Raw genomic sequence first — 25,489 nt, 5'->3', positions numbered from 1 at the left:
CTGACGAACAATTAACTTGGATTAGCCGCGTCGACTAATGTCTTATTACTTCTCACACTCAGACACTGCGTGCGTTAGTACTCACTATTACTACTTGAAATTTAGGAGGATTCGTGTTAATACTATATTTGTTTGAGCGTGTGTGTGTGTCTGAAGTTAGGTCTAGTATTTTGTGACTAAATTTAGGTATTCTATAAGCGTAAATCTTTAAATTCAACAATGAGACGTATTGTTGTCTGTTTTAACAATCCTTATAGGTATATTTCGAAGTATTTCAGACCCTCTCCGTCTTTAATAAGAACACATGATTGATGAAATGAGAGTTAGTAATCACTGCCTACCTGATTCTAAACCTAGCGACTAAAATTACAACCTGTTACTTACTGAAAACCAGGGGTTCCTACGATTTTTGAGCCGGTGTCATCGGTAAACCCGCTATGCTGTCCGCTGTTCCGGATCGCGTCTTCAGCCTTACTGGGGCCATCTCTAATGGTTTGCTGGCTTTTTGATTTTCGCATGGAACACGACGCGCCCTAGGCACGGGTCTCACTTTTTCGCCTACCATTCTAATATAGCACTAAAACTACATCCTTTTATGTTATTGATCTCTTAAACACAAAGACTAACCCATACAAATTCCAAAACCAAAAAAAAAATAGTTACAATATCAGCCCAAAACTCGAACACACACTCTCACGATAACGCAGCAAGCCATTTGTAAATGCAACCATTACTTCACAAGATAATCCCGTTTATCCACCTCTGAGGTTTGCTGACACGAAATTTTCAATTAGGAAAATAGTAGTGTCGGATACAGAGGCCCGGGAAGGCACGCAAAGCCGTGTGGTGCGCGGTCGTGTCGGATTCCCGTCCCCACGGGCGTCAGGGAAATGCATGTGTTTATTTGCACACTTCATATCTTTTCTAGCATCTTTTACAGTGTAGGGTTAGAGAAATATTGTAGGAAATTGAATAGAGTACAAGCTATGACTTGTTCGTTGGTCAATTCTATTCAATAGTACCTCTACCGTGGTCAAATTTTACAACGCCTATACCGGTCACCTGTGGAACTAATATTTGCCATACCTACAAATAATTTACATCGTCACTAATGACTACCAACAAATACTATTGCTTCAAACTTATGGTAGAGGTACAGTAAGTAATAGTCTTCTTCTAGACAAGGGTATTGGTTTTTTCCTATGTAAGGTTTTGTTACAATCAACACGTACAAGTTTGGCAAAGGGGCTGGATCGCAATTTAAACGATAATAATCAAAAAGCTGTTCTGTTCGGTCTGTGTCAATTTATAGTTACTACGTCTATAACGTTTCTCGATAAATTGACTATCCAACAAAAAAAAAAAATGGCCAGTAGTTCTGGAGATTAATACGTTCAAACACATTATTCGGCTTTATATAATATTAGGTACTAGCCTGCATTTTAGAACACCTGTGAGAAAGTTAAAAGTGTTGGGAAAATGTATTCCACTCTGCTTTTACCTCTTCGCTGGTCGATTGAATGTTATGAAAACACTGTAATTATACCGTCTTTATGTAGTTTTTAATAAAAACTAAGTACACTGTAAGTATGCTCCTGCCTACGCCTTTAAATAGTTTATTAAAAAAAAGTTGACCGAGTCTTAAGTCAAATACCAAGAAAAGACTATTAAAATATTTCAAGCGAATCTGTAATTATTCTACGTTTACCTATTTAAAAACGTTATACTTTTTAGAATTATACTTATAAATCATATTTTGATTTCGTCATTATTTAAATGAAAAGGTACGAGATGTACTCAAAAATTTCAAATCCAATTTAAAAAGAAAACAAATTGATGTATTATTGTACCTATTATATGGAACTTATAACACAAATAGTAAAAAGTGTACATTGTATAGCGGCATTACGTGCCGTAATGTGCACCTCTGCCTATCCCTTCGACAAAAGGCGTGACGTTGCATCCGTTGCAACAAATAAATGTACTATCAAAAATACTATAATATTCTATTCAAAAGCATAACACACTGTATCATAAACTTTCCACATAAAATCGAATCAAAGCATCGAATGTTCTGGAAATTCTTTCCAATTGAAAGTCCGCTCAAAGCAGTTACCGTAAATCCTTAAGATCAATGAGATAATACCGACATTTGATATCCAATCCGATGTTAAATATTTATATAACACATCTTACTTGTCAAAGTGGCTCAAACCCAATAAATATTGTATTAAGATCATTTCTTTTAAGCCCTTTCTGATATCAATCGGATTTGGTTACTTGTTATAAGTATATTAAGTCTCTTTTTAGGATGTTAAAAGTAGAACATAAACAAAGTGTGTGTTTCATTTTTTATTATTGTAATAGATAAGTAGCGTTTTGTTATTCAAGAAATTAAAAAGCTAATAAAATCAAAATCAATTGCTGTTCGTTAGTCTCGCTAAAACTCGAGAACGGCTGGACCGATTTGGCAAATTAGGGAAGGTTTAAAAGGTGAGAAATTAATGTTTGAAGCGGCACGAAGTTTTCCGGGTGTGCAGTTTAATAAAAATTTTGAAGTTTACAATTTTTTGTGGCATTACATGCTGCACTGTGCACTTCTGCCTACCCCTTCAGCGATAAAAGGCGCGACAATACTCACAAACTCTTGAAGTGTAATCAAATCTAAAAAAAAACCCGTTTTTGTATAATAACTCAATATGAATAATTGAATTACGATGTAGAGAAAAATGTAACGCGTTATTTTCATTTAAAATATAAATAAATAATCAAACAAATTGTCAGTCGAATTGTATTGAACAAATATCATACGGTTGACTTATAATCATAATTTAAATAATAAAACAGTTTTCGTCCAACTATTTAAAACTTAAATATTCAACTTAAATATAACACATGTAACTCATGTCATAATTAAATATTCATGTGTTTAATAACATTGTAAAGCCAAAATAACCCGAATGCATTATTATTATTGAATAACATAACATTAATTTCGTTCAACCAACCACTTATAAATGCACAGTGAGATTATGTTGAAAAATAAATTAAGTGAATAAATTTTATTGGCGTAATTTTAATAATATAAACTATTCAACGTTTTATTTAAAACTGTGAATATATAATAAGTTCAATATTTAAATAATTATATAAAATTATTTAAACATTTACTTAATAGACGTAAGAATAGTTAAATACTGTTCCATTATAGCGAATACCGCTTAATTATTCGCAATAAAATCGCGAGAAAGAGCCGATTAAAAGTTACAATGATCGTCGATTTCGTGAAACGAGTCACATACCTACATTATTGTTTTCGCACTCGATTATATCGGTCGGATTATATTTCGTAACTTTCCTCATTTAAATCGATTACAGCTGTACCTACATTCGTTATTTATTTCACGTAATTCCAACACAGGGAATTTATTCGAATCATTTTAAACTTAATTTAAATGTGTCAATACAATTCGACACCCATTTGTCTCGTATTAATAGTTTTACAACACTTTTTTAGCTATTTTAAGTTTGTATTTAATGAATAACACCAGTATTAAAATTAAATTGAAATTGACGTTAAGAAATACCATTAAAAAACCGGTGCGACGGAAAAATCTAGAAAAAAAATGCGATAAAATTATTGAAAAAAACACTTTGACTTACATGATTGTCATCCAATATTTTTTGCACATACACAGACACTCACACACACAACACAAGCACTATAAAAATCGATGTTCGGTTTTTTTGGGCGCGCTTTGGGCGGGCGGCGTGCGTCGGCAGGGCGGGCGGGCAGAGACTGCGGCGGAATCGCGAATTGGCGCTAGCGTCGCCTACCCGATCTCCCGGGGAATGAATGGCGATTTTCTTTCAATAATAATTCATTTTTTAACCTCCTCCGCATAAAATAGCCTGTGAACGATGTGGATTCGGGAATTCATTCTAACGCAATGAAAATCAAACGATTTTGTTGCTAAAGAGTTTTGGTAATTTGATCGTACTGCTAACGCCATCTCTTGGTTGAATTTGGAAGTAGCCAGCGGATATAACTGTCAAGCTTTTCCCGCTTGATTAGCTATTTGTGTTTACTCCCATAGGAAATACGAACGTGGCGATACATCTATACATATAATAAAATCGTAGAAAAGTGCTGTCTGTACATTGAAAATCTATACATATAATAAAATCGTAGAAAAGTGCTGTCTGTACATTGAAAATAAAAATAAAAAAAATAGCAGGGGTTATTGTTATATCGATGTCGAACCCAAAAATGTAATTAACTTTTTTTTTGTCTGTTTGTCTGTTTGTCTGTTTGTCTGTTTGTCTGTTTGTCTGTTTGTCTGTTTGTCTGTTCGTCTGTGCGCGCTAATCTCAGAAACGGCTGATCCGAGTTGGATGCGGTTTTCACGAATATATTGTGGGATGCTTAAATTTACATTTAGTGTTTGTTTCATGTCAATCGGTTCATAAATAAAAAAGTTATGTCAAATTAAAGAATCACGTCGAACATTCTATGCTTATACCATTAATCTCCGCAACTATTTGACGGATTTGGTTGAAATTTGGTACAGATATAGATTAGAACCTTAGAAAGGACATAGATATATTTTTATTTCAAAAATCAAAAAATAAAAATAAGAAATAAATTTTTATAAATAATTCTATGTCGATCGTTACACGACTTCGGTTCATGTTATTGTTTTAATTCATCGAAAAAAAGTAAATAAATAGTAAAAAGGTATGGAAAAAATAATATCAATATAATTAAACTTTTAGTACAAAGAAAATGCCCGAACGGAGTATAAATAAATAATCCAAGTTGTCTTTATCCTCGATAGATCGAAATAGATCGCGCTATGGTTTCGTTACATTCATTTGGTTGGGTATCGGCCGAGCGCTTCGGTACTATCGTAGAAAAATTGTATTATCAGTCGTATGATTATTTGTCTGTAGTGGTCTTGCTGTTTTGTATATTCTAAATTGGTTTCGTTGTATTTGTCAATTATTAAGTTTATTTGTTTGGTTTTCCTGGTTTTCTGGTTAAACTATTTAACGTAGGTTTAGTAGTTACTGTAGTTAGTTTTTTTAATAAAATTGTAAGTCTAATTTATAAATTAATTAGATTAGATTTAAGTCGTTTCTTTTAAATTATTTAGTTTAAGCTTGGTTATTATAGCATAGAGGATAGGTTGTAATATAATTTTTTTTTAATTGTTATAAATTCGTAATTCGTAGCTTTCTTTAGTTTTAAGTTAGTTTTCATCTTAAGTAAAAATTTCTTTAGTTTAAGTCCGTTTTTAAACTATTTTTTCAATGCCCTAAGTGAGTATACATCTATTAAATTCAAACGCAGAGCTCATTATGTTGATTTTTGAAGAGTTCCCTGGAATATCTTCCACATCTCATTTTTGAAGAGATCCCGCGAGATCGGGAACTATGTGGTTATACTTATAATAAATCTGTAGAGAGGTCAATTCTGTACATGAAATATATTTCCAAAATAACTATCAGCGGGTGATTAGTGATCGATACTGACGCCAAAAATGCAATCAGAAAAAATTTTGTCTGTCTGTCTGTCTGTCTGTCTGTCTGTCTGTCTGTCTGTCTGTCTGTCTGTCTGTCTGTCTGTCTGTCTGTCTGTATGTTCTTTATAGAAATAAAAACCACTTGACAGATTTCAACGAAACTTGGCACAATTGTTCTTCATATTCCTGGACAGGTTATAGTATACTTTTCATCACGCTACGATCAATAGGAGCAGAGCAGTGAAGGGAAATGTTGGGAAAACAGGAGAACTTACTCCATTTTTGAAGTTTCCGTCGCGTGTGCAGCCTTAATGGTTAAAGCTACACAGAAATCATGTATGACGGAAATATTCTCCTTAAAATTGTTTAAAAAATATTCCACGACAGCAAATGTCTATCTTTTATGGTTGACTCATAATAACACGTATAACTCCCGATAGCTTAGCAGTTCGGAGCTTTCTGATTATATTTGTCTACTCTTACGTTTATAACACTCTCATTCATTCATTCATTCATTCATATTATAATAAATCTGTAGAAGGCTCAATTCTGTACATTGAAAATATTGAAAGAATAAATAGCAGGGGGTGTTACTGGATCGATACCAAGCCCAAATATGTGATTAAATTTTTTTTTTCTATCTGTCTGTATGTTCAGGCATCACGTGAAAACTAACGGGTCGATTTCGATGAAACTTGGTATAATTATACTTTATTATCTGATACTTTAAAATAGGATACTTTTTAAGCTGGAAAAATACGTAGAAAAATAATTATTTTCAGTTTTATTCTACAGAACGCGAGCTCAACAGCAGTAGCTCAATAGAGGGATCTCCTTAATGATTATGGGCCTCGCCGTATTTGGGTCCAAAATGTCATTGTCAGAGTTACTCAAAACGGAGAAATAAAACTTCCACGCGAAGACCGACATGCGCGCGGACGGAGTCGCGGGCGGAATTTAGTATATTTATGGGAAAGTTAAAGAAATTCGCTAGTTTCAAAATAAATGTGAAAAATGTACTCATCTTGCTGAGTTCGTTGACAACTTTGGATGAAATTCTATTTTGTTTTTTTATTATTTTCATTTATTGATAACGAGGACTCTTATTACTTTTACTGGAGAATTTTTATTTAATTTTACATATCTACAGTTTTGAGATTAAAAATACTTTAATATCCGGAGCTACGGACTGCCTAGCGGGTTACCAGGGCTCCAGCTTGAAAAGCAGGAGTAGAAACGAGGTGGTTTTTATTTAGTAAGTCTGACACTTCCTCTTGTCTCTGCCAAGGCGAGAGTAGTCATTGGATGACTTTCTTTGAAAAAAAAGGCAAGTTATTATGACTCAATTAAGCTTTTATAAATAGTTTTCCTAAACGGGAATCGAACTTAAAACCACTGGCATGACAATCACATGACCACGCAGTCTTCAACAAGCCGTTATCAAAGTCAAAAGTCAAATTTATTTAAGTCAAAATTATCTTCAAACAAATCTTACATTATTGATGCAGTTTAAGCTTACACAGCTAAAATAAATGTCTAGTCTGAAATGTGTTTCGCTGCACGATTCCACGTAGCAACGATAGATCAACGGCATGACAGGTGAACTTTATCTTAATCTAGTTAAGTACGAAAATGGCTTGATACGAGTAGTAACATTCAATTTATATTGAAAACAACTAGGTATTATAGTAAATTGGTGTGTAATTTGAAACTATCGGGTTAGTCGAGCTATGTTTGTTTAATAAAGAAATATAAAATACTATTGAAACTTATCTATATGAGACATACTAAATTAACTAAAAATCACTGTTTACTCACGTAAATTTATGGAAAAAACCTCTACTAGTTTCGAGTCACAGAGGGACTCTGGTTTTTTCATTAATTTACGTGAGTAAACCGTAATTTTTAGTTAATATCTACATAAAATAAGAACTTAAATAATATAAAAGAAAAATAAATATGTACAATTTCAAATAAACTAAAACTTTAAGAATAAAAGTACCAGCCATTAGTTGTTTAAGTACTAGAGAGCCTTGTTGGTTATGTAGTAATGATAAAGCAGATAATGACTCATAACATCATACACATTTACTTTCGTTATACGATTAGCAACTTTTCATTTGCATTTTCGTGGATTCCTGCAAATATAAACGCATTCGTTTAGTTACTCGCTTTAGAATCGATTAGGGGATATAAAAACATAGTTAATGAAAAAAATTACTTTACATAAGTATAGCAGGAAGGGGCAAGACCTTTGCTTACTTTTGCTGATAAGGGGGAAGGGGGTCAATAATTACAATAAATCTGCTTACATAATATCTGAACGACTCCAAAAACACGGGCTATCAAATCGATGGACAAAAAAGTTTGTAAGTAAGGACATCGGTTATGGTCATATTGTCATATTGGTCATGTGTCGCGGAATGGGGGTAATGTCGTCATAAGTTTTTGGGACACATATAGGAATGGGTTGCGATACGATAGGAGTGTATTTTGGGTTGATTCTATTATGGCATTTATATGAAAAAGTGGGTTAAGTATAACTTTTTTTTTTTTATTTAAAAACGTTGGCCTCACACTAGGATTTTCTCCTGTGTCGTGGGTGCGTTTACAAACATACAAGTTCACATACACACTTTTCTGTAGGTAAAAATATTTTCTAAGATACAGTTCAGGAATTTATAAAAGATGATAAGTTAATTTCCAAATGTCAAGAACAGTTTTAGTTTCTACTTATTATATTATACATATTTTTTATGATATAAGCCGGTAAACTAACATACGAATCACCTGATGGTAAGCAATCGCCGCCGCCCATAGATACCCGAAACACTAGAGGCGTTACAAATGCGTAGTCGGCCTTTTGGGGGTTAAGAATTTAAGGGTTGTTGGGAAATCGGCGATTGGGAAGATTAGTTATTGGGTTACCGGTAACCTCACTCACACAACGAAATACAATGCAAGCGTGGTTTCACGTCTGTTTTCTGTGAGGCCGTGGTATCACTCCGGTCGAGCCGGCCCATTCGTGCCCAAGTATGCCTCTTCCACACTTAAGAAGTACTGTTATATTTTTTATTCAATTATGTAATTTACTCATATCGGTCTGACAAGGCATTTATTGCCTTTTGAAAACACGCAATTTTCCTATTTCAGAAATGAGCTTGTTTCTATACACGTAGCACTATTCGCTAGTTTGTGCTATTGACATTGGAAATTACAAAACGGAAATAGATTACATATTTGGCCGAATCGAGAATCAAATACGATATTTAGTCATGGTTTAAGAATTTTAACTATTATTTAACAAAAAATACGTGTTATTCTGATATTTTTGTTACGAGTCCAAGTCCTATGGTACGAAATCGTACATTCAATTCTCATTGGACAAAACTTGAATTCGAAAATTGATTCCCCATTGAATCGAACTTTGGACTTGCCGGTTGCTTTCATCTGAAGTCTGGAGATAAAGTAGTTTTACTCATGATTTTGTTATGAGATTTGTGTGACTTTAGTTTTTAATTATTTTCTTGTTATATTATATACATTACATAAAAAAACTTATTATCCAAAGGGGTAGACAGAGACACTCATTACTAACAATACAATAGAATTCTAGATATTATTTATAGATTTTTAGTTTTACTATAAAGTAAAACTAAAAATCTATTGTAATGTTAGTTAAGCATGGATTTTCGCAAAGTAACGCCTGACTCTATTCTAGTATAGAGACACTTATATTAAAAAGTAGCAACTTTCCATTCATTACAGAAGTCATACGACGAGACCCCTTAATAACATTATATTTTTTTAATATGTAATAACCATTTAAAGCTGGCACCTGTAAAAGTCTCTTACGCAACTTCAAACCCGAGACTGTACACTCAGCAGTCGCAATAACAGCCATTAAATGAGGCATTTGAAAATGAAAATGATCATAACAATATCTCTTAATGATTATATTTCCTTGCGCTATAAAAAGTTACAATACTCCCGGATATGACAAATGGCTGCCTAAATTTCAGCCGCCATGATTAATCTTTTAGATAAACGGTCCTGTGATACACACTGGAGATAAGAATTAACGATATTTCGGTTTCAAAAATAAGGCTAGAGTTTTATTTGTCATTTCATTTTGTAAAAGCTCGTATTTTTCATATGTTTTTATTGTTTCATGATTCATATTATATAATATGTGGCCCAATTACCCCTCATCCCAATTCCCCAACAACCCATAAATTCCTAACCCCCAAAAGGTAACGCATTTGTGGCACCTTTGGTGTTTCGGGTGTCCAATTGCGGCGGCGATTGCTTACCATCCGGTGATTCGTCTGCTCGTTTAGCGACTGATACCATAAAAAAAGTAAATGAAAATTATCCTACTATACATAAATCTACAGTACCATACGTAAAATAAGAAATATATCAAGACATTTCCTATACCGAGAATTAAGAATCCCTTACTCAAAATTCGTGAACACAACGCAATGGTCAAGAAAATCGTTACCAGTCACTAAGGACCAAGTTGGTCCTTCGACACACAAAATCAAAATATAAACCAATGTCTGCCTGTGGTCCTTCAACCCAGTGTGTGAACTAAGACAGTATAAAAACATAAAACAATCGTCACTAACCGACTTCGGCAAGTATAATTAATGTGCGATAAAGTTCCCAACGAGCGTGCCTATTAAAAGGACCATTAAAACTGAGGGATTCCCAGATATTTAAGGGACCGAGAGATTTCGGGATTACAAGGCTAAATTACGAAACATCTGGAAAAATTATTATCTAGATTTTCAGTTTTTCGTCTAACTAAAAGTAATTTTCCTTTTTGTTAGTAGATGATAAGAGTTATTTGTCTCACGGAGATTTGTGTAGTTTAAGTGTTTTTGCTGTGAATTTGTTTTTAGGTGACAGACGTAAGTACTTAAGAGGTAAGTGGACTTTGTTGTATACAGGTAGGTAGACTTTTCCTACTCCTGCTTTTCGAGCAGGAGCCCCGGTAAACCCGCTACGTAGTCCGCAGCTCCGGATCAGAGGTAGGTAGGCTGGAGCTACTATAATTACACGTACATTTAATTTCTTTCTTGTATTTTTACCTATAGTAACAAGAACCAACAGACTTACAAAAAGAACATAAAAATTCTAGTCTCCTTTACTACTGATAATTTCATATTTAAACGAACAGATCACAAGATCTACCATTCAGTCGTACTTACAAAATATTTCTCAGATAAAGCAATACGGTAATCTATTTTTAGCTACACATATTTCTTCTTCCCAAAAATACGTATTAGCAAAAACATATCCTATTGGTATATTTATATCCAATTGATACGAATCTCATCGTGCCTAGATCAAAGAAGGTAACTAATTCTAGATTTTTATTCCAGATTCAGATTAATCCGTCCCTAGGTAGTCTAGCCTAAAAATAACAAAAATGCTAGCTCGATTTTCCGACTAAATAAACTTAGTTAAGACTGGATTTAGCGGGATTTATTTTAATTTGTTTTGCTAGCTCGTGCCGTGGGGTTGCTTGACTTTGTATATTCTAGAAGATCTATTATTTTTTAGGGAATAGTTTGATATTTTTATCATCAAAAGGAAAGTGATCAATACTACTTAAAGTTGTTGGGAGTTTGGAAGTCACAGTTTACTCATTTTCCATGTCTATCAAAGGACAACAATATTTCAAAAAACTAACAAAAAGCACTCAGCCAATCATCAAACAATGTCACATTCACGACATTGTGTGATGGCTGAGTTGCGTCGACTTTCGCGAGTCAATGGCTGAGAGACCCAGAAGTTGACAGAAAATTACAAAATGTCCACAAAACGCCAAAATCCCTTCACATCACATGTTAAGCCAGTCAATTTAACATCCCAAGAATGAGATAAAAGCATGCATCCGATTCTCAAATCCTTACAAAATCAGTGGAGAGCTTGACAAGTTGAGACTGAGTCTCCGGTCTCACAGTCTCTTACAAATTGGTCTTTTTAGCCTTTTTCCACTCACTTGCGCTTTACGTTCGTTTGATCTAATCTAATTAATAACTTAGTCATGTGTAACCATGTTTTGATATTCATAATGTCATGTGGGTGAGTTCTTTGAATGGCTGGTTGGATATGAAAGGTAGGTTTGGTCTCCAATGAGTTCAAGTCAAAGTAATAATTAAATTACAACATTTATTTGACTTTTGATTGCGTTATGGATTCTTGGAATGTCTTCAGGACTTGCGTAGAGTGACGGATCGATCCCGATTTTGGTCGTGAAACAAACTTGTTTAATATTTTTTGTGTAGGTTCTTGTATCGATGTGCTTTTAGCTATAATGTTCCTAGAAACTAAAGATGTATTGTAAGAAAATAATGTTATATTTGATTTCCTTTCCTTTCCAGAAGACAAAAATTACAGAAAAGAGGAAAGCCTTATACCCAGCAGTGGGGGAAACGTGGGCTGAAATGATGATGATACTATCGACTCGACTGCACGGTTGGTGCGGCTGGACAACTGGAAATAGTGCAACGTGTAGTGGGTCCGATTCCCGCACGACTATGCGACTCTTTATGTGATCCACAAATTGTCGGTTTAGGTCTGAGTGTCATAATATGCATGTGAACTTTTATGTTTGTAAACGCACATAATATGACACAGACGAAAATCTTAGTGTGGGGCAATGTTTAAAAAAAACAAAAATACTATGTACTTGTAGAATTTCGTTTAAGAAACAAAAAAGTTTTTATAGTTCTACAACATTAAAATAAGCTCTACATACTACACGCTATCGGATTCAGAGCACGTGTGATTGCAGTAAACTGCCCCCACTTACGTTAGCAATTCGATATGTAAGCCTGCCATTTGAGCTTGCTTTTCATGGTAAAGTTAACCTGGTGGCTGATCTGTTATAGATGTGGATGTAAAAATAATGTCATGGTTTTCGTTTAGTTAAACATTTGGGTCGAAATGAGCAATGACTGCCTCGTAAATCGCGTGGTCAAAAGTGTGACTGCTAGGCATGGGGTCTCGGGTTTGATTCCTGGTTCGGGCAAAGTATTACCGCGGATTATAATTTTTCCGAAAAATTTTCAATAGTAGCACGGAATCTGGAATTGTGCCCAGTATATAGGAAGGAGTGGAGGACAAATGGTGAAACGTATGTGTATATTATACAGTAGCATTACATGCTGTAATGTACACCTCTGCCTACTCCTCTGGGGATAAAAATACATACAATCTCTGCATTTATGTTCTTAGTGGACATCCCCCAATAAATCCGATTGCTGAACATTCGTTTTCTTTTATGACTAGTAGACGCGATATTGTTTTTTACATTTTAAAAAATTTTTAGCTACATACCTATAAGTACTGATACTATGTAAAATAATTAAAATTAAAACGCTTTTCATTGCAAATTGCTTACCAAGAAAATGTATTGGAACCTCAATACTAAAACTAAAACCTTTGCAATTAAAATTTTCTGCAAATAATTTAATTGTGTTCTAAGTGAAACGTGGTTTCCAATTTAATTTACGTCTTAATCTTATAGAATTAGTTTTGTTACATATTACGTTACATTGAAGAACATATTTGAATACTTCGTACAAGATATTTGATGATTCCTAGAACTTATTGATACGGTTTAAATTGATATTTGTACTATGTATTTAGTTTACAAGACAATAATAAGAATATGTTTTAATCCATGTAAAGTAAACTTTAGTACATACATACCTTTTGTTGTAGGCAGAGGCACATTGAGGCACGTAATTACACACATTATGGCATCTCCTCTTTGTAGTTGCTTCATGGTATTTTCTAACTGGAGAGCAACCTACATAATTATTACTAAGATTATACATCCAATCAAGCCGGAGCTGCGGTCTACCTAGCGGGTTTACCGTGGCTCCGGCTCGACATGCAGAGTAGAAACGGGGTGGTTTTTAGTCAGTAAGAGTCCGACACTCCCGCCCAGGGCGGGAGAAGTATTGGATGATTTTCCCCCTCAAAAAAAAATCAACATCTAATCATCGGCTTTTCGACTAATAAAAATTCCCTTTGTAGATATACATATGTATATGTTAAGCTGATAAAAATCCAACGAAACTTCGTTCCCTTAAAACCACCAAACATCGAATGGAAATTGAAAAATATAAAAAAGAAAATTTAATAAAAATAAATTCTTTGCAACCTTTCTTATCACTACCACATACGTGCATCCTCAGACATACGTGCACTCTCTATTAACACAATTCAAACCTTATCACAACAGCATAAGATTTATAATACCATGCACAAACCTTGAATACCAGAACATCTTGTAAATTTCTTGAAGCAAGTGTAACAAGAATACAGTTAGCTGTTTGCGTGAACTTTAACATAGAGTATATAAGGGTGGTTTTGCTATGTTTAGTGATTTATTGTCGGTGGTAGTGTTTAGACAAAGTTTCTCAATAATGGAGTGTGTAGTTGCTGCATAAGCAATCTGAATGCAGAGTTTAGTTAATGATTTACTGAGCAAATTTGTTTATAACAATTAGTATGGGATACCGCAACACATGCAGTGGTGTCTATACATTTATTCTAGTGTTAATTAATCTGAGTAAACAATATGAAATGGGTTTATAATAATGCTAACTGTTTAACAGTTTAACCACAGTTTTGTGTGCATAATGTACTCGTATATTATTGTGTTACCATTATACTATGCTCTTTCATTTACACACACAAATGTGTGCTTTCATTTTATATTCTAACCTCATTTTAATAATTTGTTAGTTTTGAATGCTTTTAATTTAATTAAAATGTCCAAACTTGTCTGTTTTAATTTTTCATGTTTTTATTTATCGTTAAATCTTTTTACAAATAATTTAGCATCTATGTAACTACTAACTTCTGCCAGTGGCGCGTTCCTGTAGGTTAAAAATATCCTATCACCTAAGTTATCTCATACCCTGTCTGTTAACCAAACTTCATCAAAATCTATTCAGTACTTTCAGGATGATTGACGGACTAAACATGCAAACAAACAAACTTAATATTTATAATATCGGTTTGATTTATGTCATACAGTGATATAAAAAAACACGCCATTAAAACCAAAACCAATGCAATATTCCTACCCCACAATAAAATAAATTTATTGTTCCTCTCTCTTAACCACTTACAAAACCATATCTCATCCTGCATTACGTGGATATTAAATCTTATACAATAGTTCTTTAAGGCGCCTCCAGAACCAGTCCGGGGCTATCCATTTCCCTTTTATGCAAGAACCACTTCGTACCACAAGATCTGATACGGAGTCTTGCATTTTGCAAAAGAGCGTAGATTTCATCTGGTGCATTAGTCGAGGAGGTTACTTGAATTATCTTGGCAAGTATTATATTATAATGTTTTAAAATATTTTTGCTTGAGCAGTTTTTTTTAAAGGGACAGAGGGTGAAAGAGATTAGTTAATACGACATCAATAGTACCGGAGGAGTTACAGATACTTTATCTATCAATTTCTCTCTCTTCCTCTTTTATGTAAAACGTTGCCACACTCCACGATTTTCTCCTGTGTTGTGGATGCGTTTACAAACATAGAAATTCATATGCACATGACAATCAGATCCAAAACAAGAATTTGTGGATCACGTAAAAGTTCCTCCATTCAAAAATCGAACCCGCCACATGTTGCACGGCAGCCAGTTGCCCAGGCATTACACCAACTGTTCAGTCAATTTCAATTAAAAAAGAAACAAAAATCAGTTTCAAATTACTTTTATTGATACATGTGATAATGTGTTGTTTAAATTTAGGTTTAGTGCCACTGAATAAATCTATATCGACAAAGTATTTACCACCATCAAAACGAGAATCAAAAACATCACTTAGACTTAGTATGATAGGTTTAAAACCTGCAATGTTATCCATGACCCAACCCTACACCGCCCTTATTTCCTACCACCCAGACGAATTATATCAAGCCAACCCTACTACGTGGGTCGTGGCCATTCTCTTTCTTTTTGAATGTTAAGGAAATTAAAATTGTAAGCTCTTGAAATGGGAATCTGTTTTACGACACAGTTCTCAAATCTTATTCCAGCCTCGCGCTGGATTTATGAGTTTCTTTCTCTAGCTTCAAAATTTATCCCATTGTGGATTTTTATTAAATCTTGAAGTAGGCATTTTAATTATTTGAATTTGGCTGATCTTGTGTCGTAGTGGAGGTTTAAGACGCTTCTCACGCATGAGAGTGCTGGTTTAAAGCCTACCCACGGCAAGTACTCGTGTGAATTTTTCCGACTTATATGAATTTTCTAAGAGAATTTAGACAATACTAACAAATGGTGAAGGAAATTATCGTGAGGAAACTTAAAAATAAAAATAGAAATTTTAAGCTCATGTTGTGTGCTCATGTGTGCTCAAAACTTCGCAGTGACTAGCAGTGGCCACTCGTGCGCAAAGGCTTATGATGGAACGTAAGATTAAAAGTAAAGTCAAAATCACTGTCACATATAAATACTTTAGAAAAATTACGTTGGTAAAACGTTCATCACTAAGTTACATACATAAATAACCAATTCAGTTACTCGTATTTGCTCCTTGTAAATGGAAATATAGACCTAAATCAAATGTAAACAAGATCCAGACTCCATTAGAATGCCTAGAAACACATCAATATCTAGGTTACACGAGAAGCATTCAAAGCCTTGCCTTCAAGGTCACGCGACGAAATACCATATTTATAGCTCAAATCCTTTCTTCACTATACAGGGTGCAATTGAAATTGTTGTGACGTTTTTTTTTGTCTAACGATTTTTATTACGTTAAGCAAGTCTCGTGAATTTGGACGCAAATGTATGGCTTTTGTGATCATTTCGATAGTTCTCAGAAATGAGTTTAGTTTAACATAATTATTGTCTTAATAACTCCTGGGAGGATCCTCAGACCAGGCGAGGTGATCGTCCTCAGCGGGCTGTCTCTCCAACTGTTGTTCGTTGGGATTTTCTGTCCATGTTTATTCGCATGTAAACTTCATATGTGCGATGTAGGATTTATAACGCTTGTGTTTCCTCTATGTGCGACATCCGTCACTTGTCATGTCATATGTCAATGTAAATACAATCGTGCGCAAATGAGCAAATGAACATATTAAGGTTCAAGCAGTGAAGTCAAAAACACGTTTACATATAACTACTTTTAAAAAAATACATTGCGAAAACGTTCATCACTAAGTTACACACATAAGTAACCAATTCCGTTACTCGTATTTGCTCCTTGTAAAAGGAAATATAGACCTAAATCAAATGCAAACAAAATCCAGACTCCATTAGAATGCCTAGAAACACATCAATATCTAGGCTACACGAGAAGCATTCAAAGCCTTGCCTTCAAGGTCACGCGACGAAATACCATATTTATAGCTCAAATCCTTTCTTCACTATACAGGGTGCAATTGAAATTGATGTGACTTTTTTTAGGCTAATGATACTTATTGCGTTAGGCAACATAAAAAAATAACCCGCGATAGGGTAGACGACTAACTTTTGTTTGAATGTCCGTCTTGTAGATTATTTTAAAATATTAGACACATATCTTTTATTTTCTTACAGAAACAAATACTTCCGAAGATATTTCGATTTAAAATATTACATGACGTAACTTCTGAGTACATTTTATACGTAAACGTATTTGCTACAACTCCTAAACTTTGATCCCTTTCATCTAAGTATTGTTATCTTCTATGACAATTAAAAAAAACCTAACTGACGAGACCAAAGAGATTTTTAATTTTATTTTCATACGAGGTTATCAATCCTTTTCGAATTACACGCTGTATATAAACAAGACACCAAACTTATTTACTTTCGTCCATAAACATCTGGAACTTTCTACTCTAATAATATCAATCGAAAATCAATAGTAACAGCTAGTACTGGGACAGTTTCGCACAGGAAATAAGGCGAGGATACATCGTCGGGAGATAGCCGTATCGTGTGGAGGTTTTACTGGTTTGGTTACCATGTAGTGTGTAACTGTACTTACTGGTAGCAGTTTTAGTAGATGTGTTTTTCGGAATACCTATGTTTGAAAATGGACAGACTTGTATTTAAAGGTTAGTTGAGTGAGTGTGTAGAATATGCTAATGTACAATTTTTACCATAGCGCTTTAATGATATTTTAACTAAAAAATCACAGTTTACTCACGTATATTAATGGAGAAAAGCTCTACTAGTTTCGAGTCACAGAAGCATTCTTAGTCATGAGCAGCGTACGCAGACGCGACGACGTCGCGCAGCTTACTGTACTATTACTACTACTACTAATGAAGAGTCCCTTTATGACTCGAAACTAGTAGAGGTTTTCTCCATTAATTTACGTAAGTAAACCATGATTTTTTTAGTTAATTTGGTAAGTCTCACGATAGTTATTATAAAAATATATAAAAACTGCCTAATTAATTTCCGCAGATGACAAAACAAATTTTCATCACAATCTCAAAACAAAATTGTGTTAAAAGGCGAGTGCGCATAAATTCACTGCGGGACCTCGTATAGCCGTATCTCTAGAATGTAATAAATGTCATATTATACGTCTAGTACCCGTCAGAGGCGTTAGATAGCGTCACTCGAACCACGTGGCGTGTTGACAAGGCACATTCGCTCGCTTTGTACCTCCGCGTGACATTTTTGCTGTACCTAGCTTAATAATGTTTTATCTAGATTTTTATGAGCACTAAAAATGCTTAGCATGTCAGTTGTTTGTAATTTATTTGGCTTTTTTTTTGTTTTTGTGAATCTGAGACTAAAGGCATATTAATCGTTACGCGTTTTTCCCCGAAGGGGTAGGCAAAGGTGCTCATTGCGGCACATAATGCCACTGCGCAATGTACACCCACTTTTCACCATTTGTGTTACTACTCCCATGTAATATAGGGTGAACCTATTGCCATAATATACCGGGCACAATTCCAGAATCCGTGCTACTACTGAGATAATGCCGAAAAAAGCTCCGAAATACTTTGCCCGACCCGAGAATCGAACCCGACACCCCTTGCGCCAGCAATCGCACTTGCGACAACTCGACCAACAGCATATTACTTCCTTAAACTATTACCGTACATAAAATCTTACTCTATCACTTGGCTTACGGCTCAACCGTTTAATTATTCATGGTTGAACCACAGCTATGGGGTCCACGTGTTATCCCATGACAGTACGACATGACAGTGTGACAGGGCACGTGGTTACCATAACCTATATTTCTTTCCTCAATGCAATGAGGCTATATTGCCAGTGTTTTGAGCACGTTTCCCAATGACAGCTATGTCGGGAACTTTTAATGCGTGTGATAAACTTTTGTTTGTGTTGTAATAGTAAATTAGCCCGAATAGCAGGCTAAGTAGAACTGAAAGTTACAAGTGTTAATGGTTTAAAAGACGAGTCTGAATCCAGAGAATTTTGAAGCTCTAAAAATGAGACCAAGACAGACTCGTGACCACGAATACTGATGCCATTTTTTTAAACGTTGCTCTACGATACATTACGGTTTTCTCCTGTGTCGTAGGTGCGTTTATAAACTTGTATAAGTTCACATACACATGACACTGAGAGCGGAAACAACAATTAGTGAATCACACAAAATGTTGGGAACGGGAACCAAACTCGACGTGGCAGCCGGTGTCGCCGTGCAGTCAATAGGAAAACTGAATAGGAAATCTGCAAAAAAATATAGAAAATATTATTTGATTTCAGGCGCTTCTTATTCATTATCTTTGTAAGGAGATGCCTTTGTTTTTAATTATTGGATAAACACAGTTAGCCGAAGACAAAACAGTCGGTGACCTACTCAACGTTAGATCTCATTTTCTATTAATCCTAGTTGTTTTTTATTCAACCTATTTTATATAATAGAAAATTAGAAAGACTCGCCTACAACTACTTAAGACTTGTAAAGATTACTCCAACTAAAAGTAAAATGACTTAAATATTAAACAACACCACCAACCGACCATAACCACACCCATAACCGAAAATGAACTTTCAAACTATTACATTTAGAGATCATTATCAAATGACGTTAATACACCAAGATTTACAAGTTCAATCAGCTTAGACCAATTTTATGCTAGACTTTAAGTAGTTTCAATTTAAGTTTGAAACAAAACTAATCTGAATGGATTCTTGAAGGCCTTAAGTAAAATTAAATTGGACTGCTTGAGTCAAAAGATTTGAAAAAGCTTTGTCTAGTTTCCCTAGGGAGAGTAGAGTGGGTGAATGACCTGTTTTTATTTTTTAAAGGGGGGAAAATCATCAATGGCTTGAGGGATGAGGGAGTGTCAGACTCTTACTGACTAAAAACCATTCCGTTCCTACTCCTGCTTTTCGAGCCGGAGCCCCGGTAAGCCCGCTAGGTAGTCCGCCCTCCAGATCAGGCATCAGCCCTACTGGGTCCTATAAAGACATTTTTTGCCTAGAATCGAACCCTCATCGTCGTATTAGAACGACGTTTGTAACCGGCTCTTTAACCACTCGTCCACGAGCACTACGGGTGAATGACCTGGCGTTGTTGATGTTGAGTTGAACATGACATGTAATGATATTGGTGGACATAGTGCAATGTATACAATGTTCCAGTTTGTTATATTAACATGATATTATGTGTACCCTGAAGGGATAGGTAGAAATGTAATATGGATGTGTTGATGTTACAATAGATCTGTTATAATAACTACAAGCTGCGTGTACAATCACGTATGTACTCCAAAATCAACAGTCTACTAGTAGGTACTCTGTGTGATTCAGCAATGGAATTCTAAACCTTTTTTATGGTATAAGCCGGTAAACGAGCAAACGGATCACTTAATGGTAAGCAATGGCCGCCGCCCATGGAAACCCGAAACACCAAAAGCGTTGCGTTTAGGTTATTGGGGAATTGAAGATTGGGAGAATTGGGAAGGAGGATAATTGGGCCTCCGGTAACCTCACTTAAACAACGCAAACGTTGTTTCACGTTGGCTTTCTGTGAGGTCGTGGTATCACTCCGGTCGAGCCGACCCATTCGTGTCGAAGCATGGCTGTCGCATAATAAAACCATCCATCAATAAAACATATGACTCGAAATAAGTGCAAAAAACAAAACCCCTAACTCAAAAGCCCCAAAGAACCTTAACAAAAAACAAGAAGAGGTATAACTTAAAAATAAAAACTTCACTTGCAAAGAAAATCTCCAGAACATCAACATAAGATTTTCTCGAAAGTTCGACCGTAATGGCGACGTAAAACTAATACAAAGCGGTATAATAAAATTCAATACATGCGTTCGAGGTGAGAGAGGAAAAATGGAATGAGAAATACTGGTAAATCAGGGAAGATATTAGCCATAAATCAACGATTATCCTTAGCTCGGGGTAAGGTGAGCGGAGTGTGTGGGGCCATGAGGATGGAGATAGGAACTGCTGATATTAAAAAATAAATATCGTCATTATTATATTTTTCTTAACAGTTTAGCTGCGTGGTTTGCAATACTGTTGTCATCACTCCTCTACTTCTGGCGGGTATCATAAAAACCGATTAAGGAACTAGACATTTGTAGCGTAATTTAGTATAAGTTTTTTAAGGGTGGAAAATCATCTGTGGTACTCGAGTCTGCACGAGTCTGCTCGAGTCTGCACGAGTCTGGTTCTGGTCGGACGGCAAGCTATCCTTGCTGATGTCGACCTGGAGGTTCGGACTGCTGGGTTTTTAGTCAGTAAGAGTCTGATATCCACTCTCGCCTCGCCCAAGGCTGAAGGATTCATTGGTCATCTAATATAATTATACCCCTAAAAATGTAGTGCTAATGGCAAAATAAAACCCTGTTAGAAGCCTGTATAGGAGACCCATAGTCCTGCAGTGAACTGTTACAAGACGTTGACGATAATATAACGTATAATATAACAATCACCCCGACTCTTTGAGAATAAAATAAGTACCTCTCAACAATACAAGCCTCTCACCTCGCGGCCCCACACACACATTAACGTTTTGTATGTCGGCCGCATACGAATCACAGAGAACAAGAGATAAGCCTTGTAAATATACGTGTTGACTAGAAACATTTATATAAATACATAAATATAGTCTAAGAACAGTAAAAACTTTGGAAACGGCCCGCTAACGTCTTTATGGTGATAGCTCTCGTTCTTTTTTGTTTATTCGCATGAAGATTACGGTGTGACGCTGTTATTTCCTTGTGTAGAGGAGTGGAGTTGTGTTGTGTGTAAAGTTTTTTGATGTGAGAGTTATGTTTTATTATTATCTCAGACTAGGAGTGTATGGAGTAGGTTTAGATATTATTTATCGTTGTTATGGTTTGTTTAGCTTTTATTTACTTCATTGTATTGTGTGTGAACTAAGTAACTATGTGCGATGGTGTTATCTGAAACTAGAGGTGAAAATTCTCCATAAACCAAGCAGAAAGTTATCATGAGACTACCGAAATCACAGCTGTTTTTTTTGCCGCTTTTGACTTTGTATGGTAGATAAAACTATTGGTAAGAGGTTAAGAAAGAGATAGAATAATTTGTAAACCTACGTATCATACCTATTTTGTGCTCTTAATTAAGTCAAAGTAAAATCGTTAGTTTCAAATATCACACAGAGACTTTTTTTAATTATAGAAAACGGCACTAGGATTTTTTCCTTTATCATGGGTGCGTTTACAAACATACATGTTCACATATACATGACACCTTGACCCAAAACAACAAATTGATCACACAAAGACTTGCCCCGTGAACAAATGGAACGCGCTATACGTTGCTCGGCAGCCAGTTGCCCAGCTACCACGCCAACCGTGCACTCATTTTCAATTACTTAGAAAAAGAGAATAACAAATAATGCCAACGATTACTTCAGCCTACCACTTCAATTATGCGTAGGCCTTGAAGTAATCTTATAAATCAATGTTTACTTAAATATTTCTTTAGCATTCATATTATATTTCAAATTACTTTAATAAAAATCCTGTCGTGGGTTTGACATGTTCTCAATTTGTTATCATGAGAAACATTTTAGTATAATATCTGCTGTATTTTTAACAAATAATAGGTATTATGTTTGGTGTTTTAGTAACCCAAATATTTACATAAACAGTATTTTATATAATACACAATAGATAATGTACTTGTAATAGTGGTTTTGACGTTCTGTGTCAAAACTAGATCTTATAATAGTAATGTATGGGTCAATGATGAAAATGGGTGTTTAAGAGAAATTACTAGATTTTAATATTAACAAATTATGTAGTAACTTATTGGTAATTTAAAATAAATTAGAAATTTCTAGCATTGTGTTGTGTTAGGAGTTGACAGAAAGTTTCAATTGTTTAATATATTATGCAAGAGATACATCAATAAATATCATGAAGAAATGAATGAATGTAGATAGATGAAGCGAAAGAGGTATGACAGACTCGTGGCATTTGGAGTTTTATTGTAGGCAGAGGCCTACTCATATGGGCCACAGACATCACGCAATTTGTATATACTGTAAACGTAACATCATGCCAAAATCGTAACTCTTCTAAAAAAATATAAAGAATGAAAGCATCTCTCATAAATACCGTTAACATATAACCAAACCATAATATAATTGAATATAGTTAGCTCTATAACTACTTAACTTAGATGAAGTTGTCTGTCAGTTCGTTTGATTGCTGCTAGGTCTGCAGGCAGGCAAATTGAAGTGTGGCTAATTATATTTCGAATTGGTTTCCTACAAGTTTGTTGTGAAAGCTGTAATTAGACTTTGAATGCGACATACATACGAGTACGTACTCGTTCGGGAGTTTAAATTACTTCTGTTCTGTGTGTATTTTGATTTAGTTGTTAGTTTAGGCACTGTGTGTATGTTTTAAAAAGCTGTCTAAAATATTGCCTGCTCTTAGAAGAACACAGACAGATATAATATTATTATTAAATCAGTTAATCATTTTTCTTTAGTAGAAAGGTATGCTTAACTCTAGTTACCTGCTCAATTTTGTTGGGCTGTTTGCTGGCAATGGAAACCGTATCTTTGATTTATTACTATTGATAAGTACCTGATGGTAAACATTTGGTACCGCCCATGGTCACCCAAAACATTAAAAGCGTTACATGTGTGTTGTCGCCTTTTGCTTTGGGGCGTTTAAATTGAGGATTTGGGGATTTGGGCATTGGAATTGAGGGGGGGAATTTCACAGGCGGATGATTAGTAATAATAGAGAAAACTGTATAAATGTTATTTCATAATCAAATCCGTTCCTACTTTTTAAAGACGATTTACAGACAGACAAACAAACAAACACTCGACCAAACACAAACACTTCTAGACAAACGTGTTAAGATATCAACATACTAACATACTAATCCAGAATTAATTAAATGTTAATTGATGTGCTTAGCGACACTAGGTATTGTAATCCATTGGGGAGTGCTCTGAACATATAATGCCAAGTGTACACGATGTCACCTACATTAGTTTATGTACGACTATTATTGTTACCGGCGTCAACAAACGTTGATATTTAGGGTGATTGCACACGTTTGGTTGTGTTGTCATTTCTTCTTAAGCAATGGTAAATTAAACTATTTTATTAGTCGAATGGGTCTTGTGTGTCCTTGGGTTAATTTCTCTATTATTTGATCTTCAATGCAATAATGAGTTAATTTTCAAAAGTCAATAACGGTTTTAGATTCTAATACAGATATATTTTTATGGTATAAGCCGGTAAACGATCTGACGTATCACCTGATGGTAAGCAATCGCCGCCGTTCATGGGCAACCAAAACACCAGAGGCGTTACAAGTGATTTGCTGGTATTTCGAGGGTTAAGAATTTAAATGTTGTTGGGGAATCGGGAATTGAGCCTCCAGTAGGTAACCTCATTTACACAAGGAAACACAACGCAAGCGTTGTTCAACGTCGGTTTTCTGTGAGGCCGTGGTAGTCGTAGCATGGCTTTCCCACACTTAAAATAAATACCTGAAAACAGTGTTCAGTACTTTTATCCCATTAGGCTTGGTCAGTATTAAAAGTAACCTGAATCTAAAATCTCTTTCTCAGCTCAAGAATTTAGTTCCTTATTTGTTATAATAACATCAAATATTACCCATTAATCATCAAAATTCCATACCATTATCACACATGTGTATGATTCCCCTTAGCATATCATGTAGACATTTCCTTAGCAATTTGGAAGGTGTACAACAACGGATTAGGTTGTCATCTCTGAGATCCACTGTTTAAGGAATCGTTTCCATTGTGTCATGGTATACATAACAGCACATCGAGCTATAATAACCAGTTTATCATGACCTCGCTTTGTATGATCTTGCCGAACATTCAGAGGTCAGTTTATACTGGTTTTGTATAGCTTGATGTGTAACAGTGTACGTGACGTTGCTATTTCGTGACATGAGCGTTTTGGTGTGACGTGTAATGTTTCAAACGTCGGAACTGGTTCGTGTGGTACAACGTGTGATACCTTGTATCTACGTCATTTTGGAGTTAAATGGTAGAAGACTTAGGTTTTCATTTGCAATCTAGTTTTGTACGTGAGTACATGATAGCCTGGTTAGGTTTGGTTTTGATAAGCCAATGTTTTCTTTAAACAAGATTTTGGGACTAACATAATGCACGTTTTTTTAAAGCATGTACTCAATATGAAGTGACGAAAAGTAGGTGTTCGGTAAAAGCCAAAATATGGTCCGCGAAATAAAAAGATATACAAGACAACAGTTAACAACAAATCCACGATAAAAGCTCAAAAAAAAAAATTATGTCAGTAATAATTTCAGTACTTACATAGTTACTATTTTTATGAGAACGGACCACATGAACCACCTGGAGAAAATCTAATGTAATCATCATCACATGAAATTAAGTAATAGTAATAGTGGTCCTTGGCCTGATAAAATCTAAAAAATACTTAGTCCTTGATCAAGGAAAGGTTGGGAACTC

At 35.0% G+C, this 25,489-nt stretch overlaps 1 protein-coding gene across 3 annotated transcripts in view; it reads right to left on the bottom strand.

Annotated features, from left to right (window-relative positions):
* LOC118265753 (zwei Ig domain protein zig-8) overlaps positions 1-3,794 on the bottom strand; it is a 215,959-nt gene extending 212,165 nt beyond the window's left edge. For all 3 annotated transcript variants that reach the window (XM_050695126.1, XM_050695127.1, XM_050695128.1), the window contains exon 1: positions 3,664-3,794. The gene's annotated coding sequence lies outside the window, so the exon portion shown is untranslated. The remainder of the gene's footprint in view (positions 1-3,663) is intronic.
* Positions 3,795-25,489: the final 21,695 nt, after the last annotated feature.

The sequence above is a fragment of the Spodoptera frugiperda genome, chromosome 7 (genome assembly GCF_023101765.2).
Source record: "Spodoptera frugiperda isolate SF20-4 chromosome 7, AGI-APGP_CSIRO_Sfru_2.0, whole genome shotgun sequence".
Classification (NCBI taxonomy): Eukaryota; Metazoa; Arthropoda; class Insecta; order Lepidoptera; family Noctuidae; genus Spodoptera; species Spodoptera frugiperda.
This window is presented reverse-complemented; position numbering and strand designations above follow the sequence as displayed.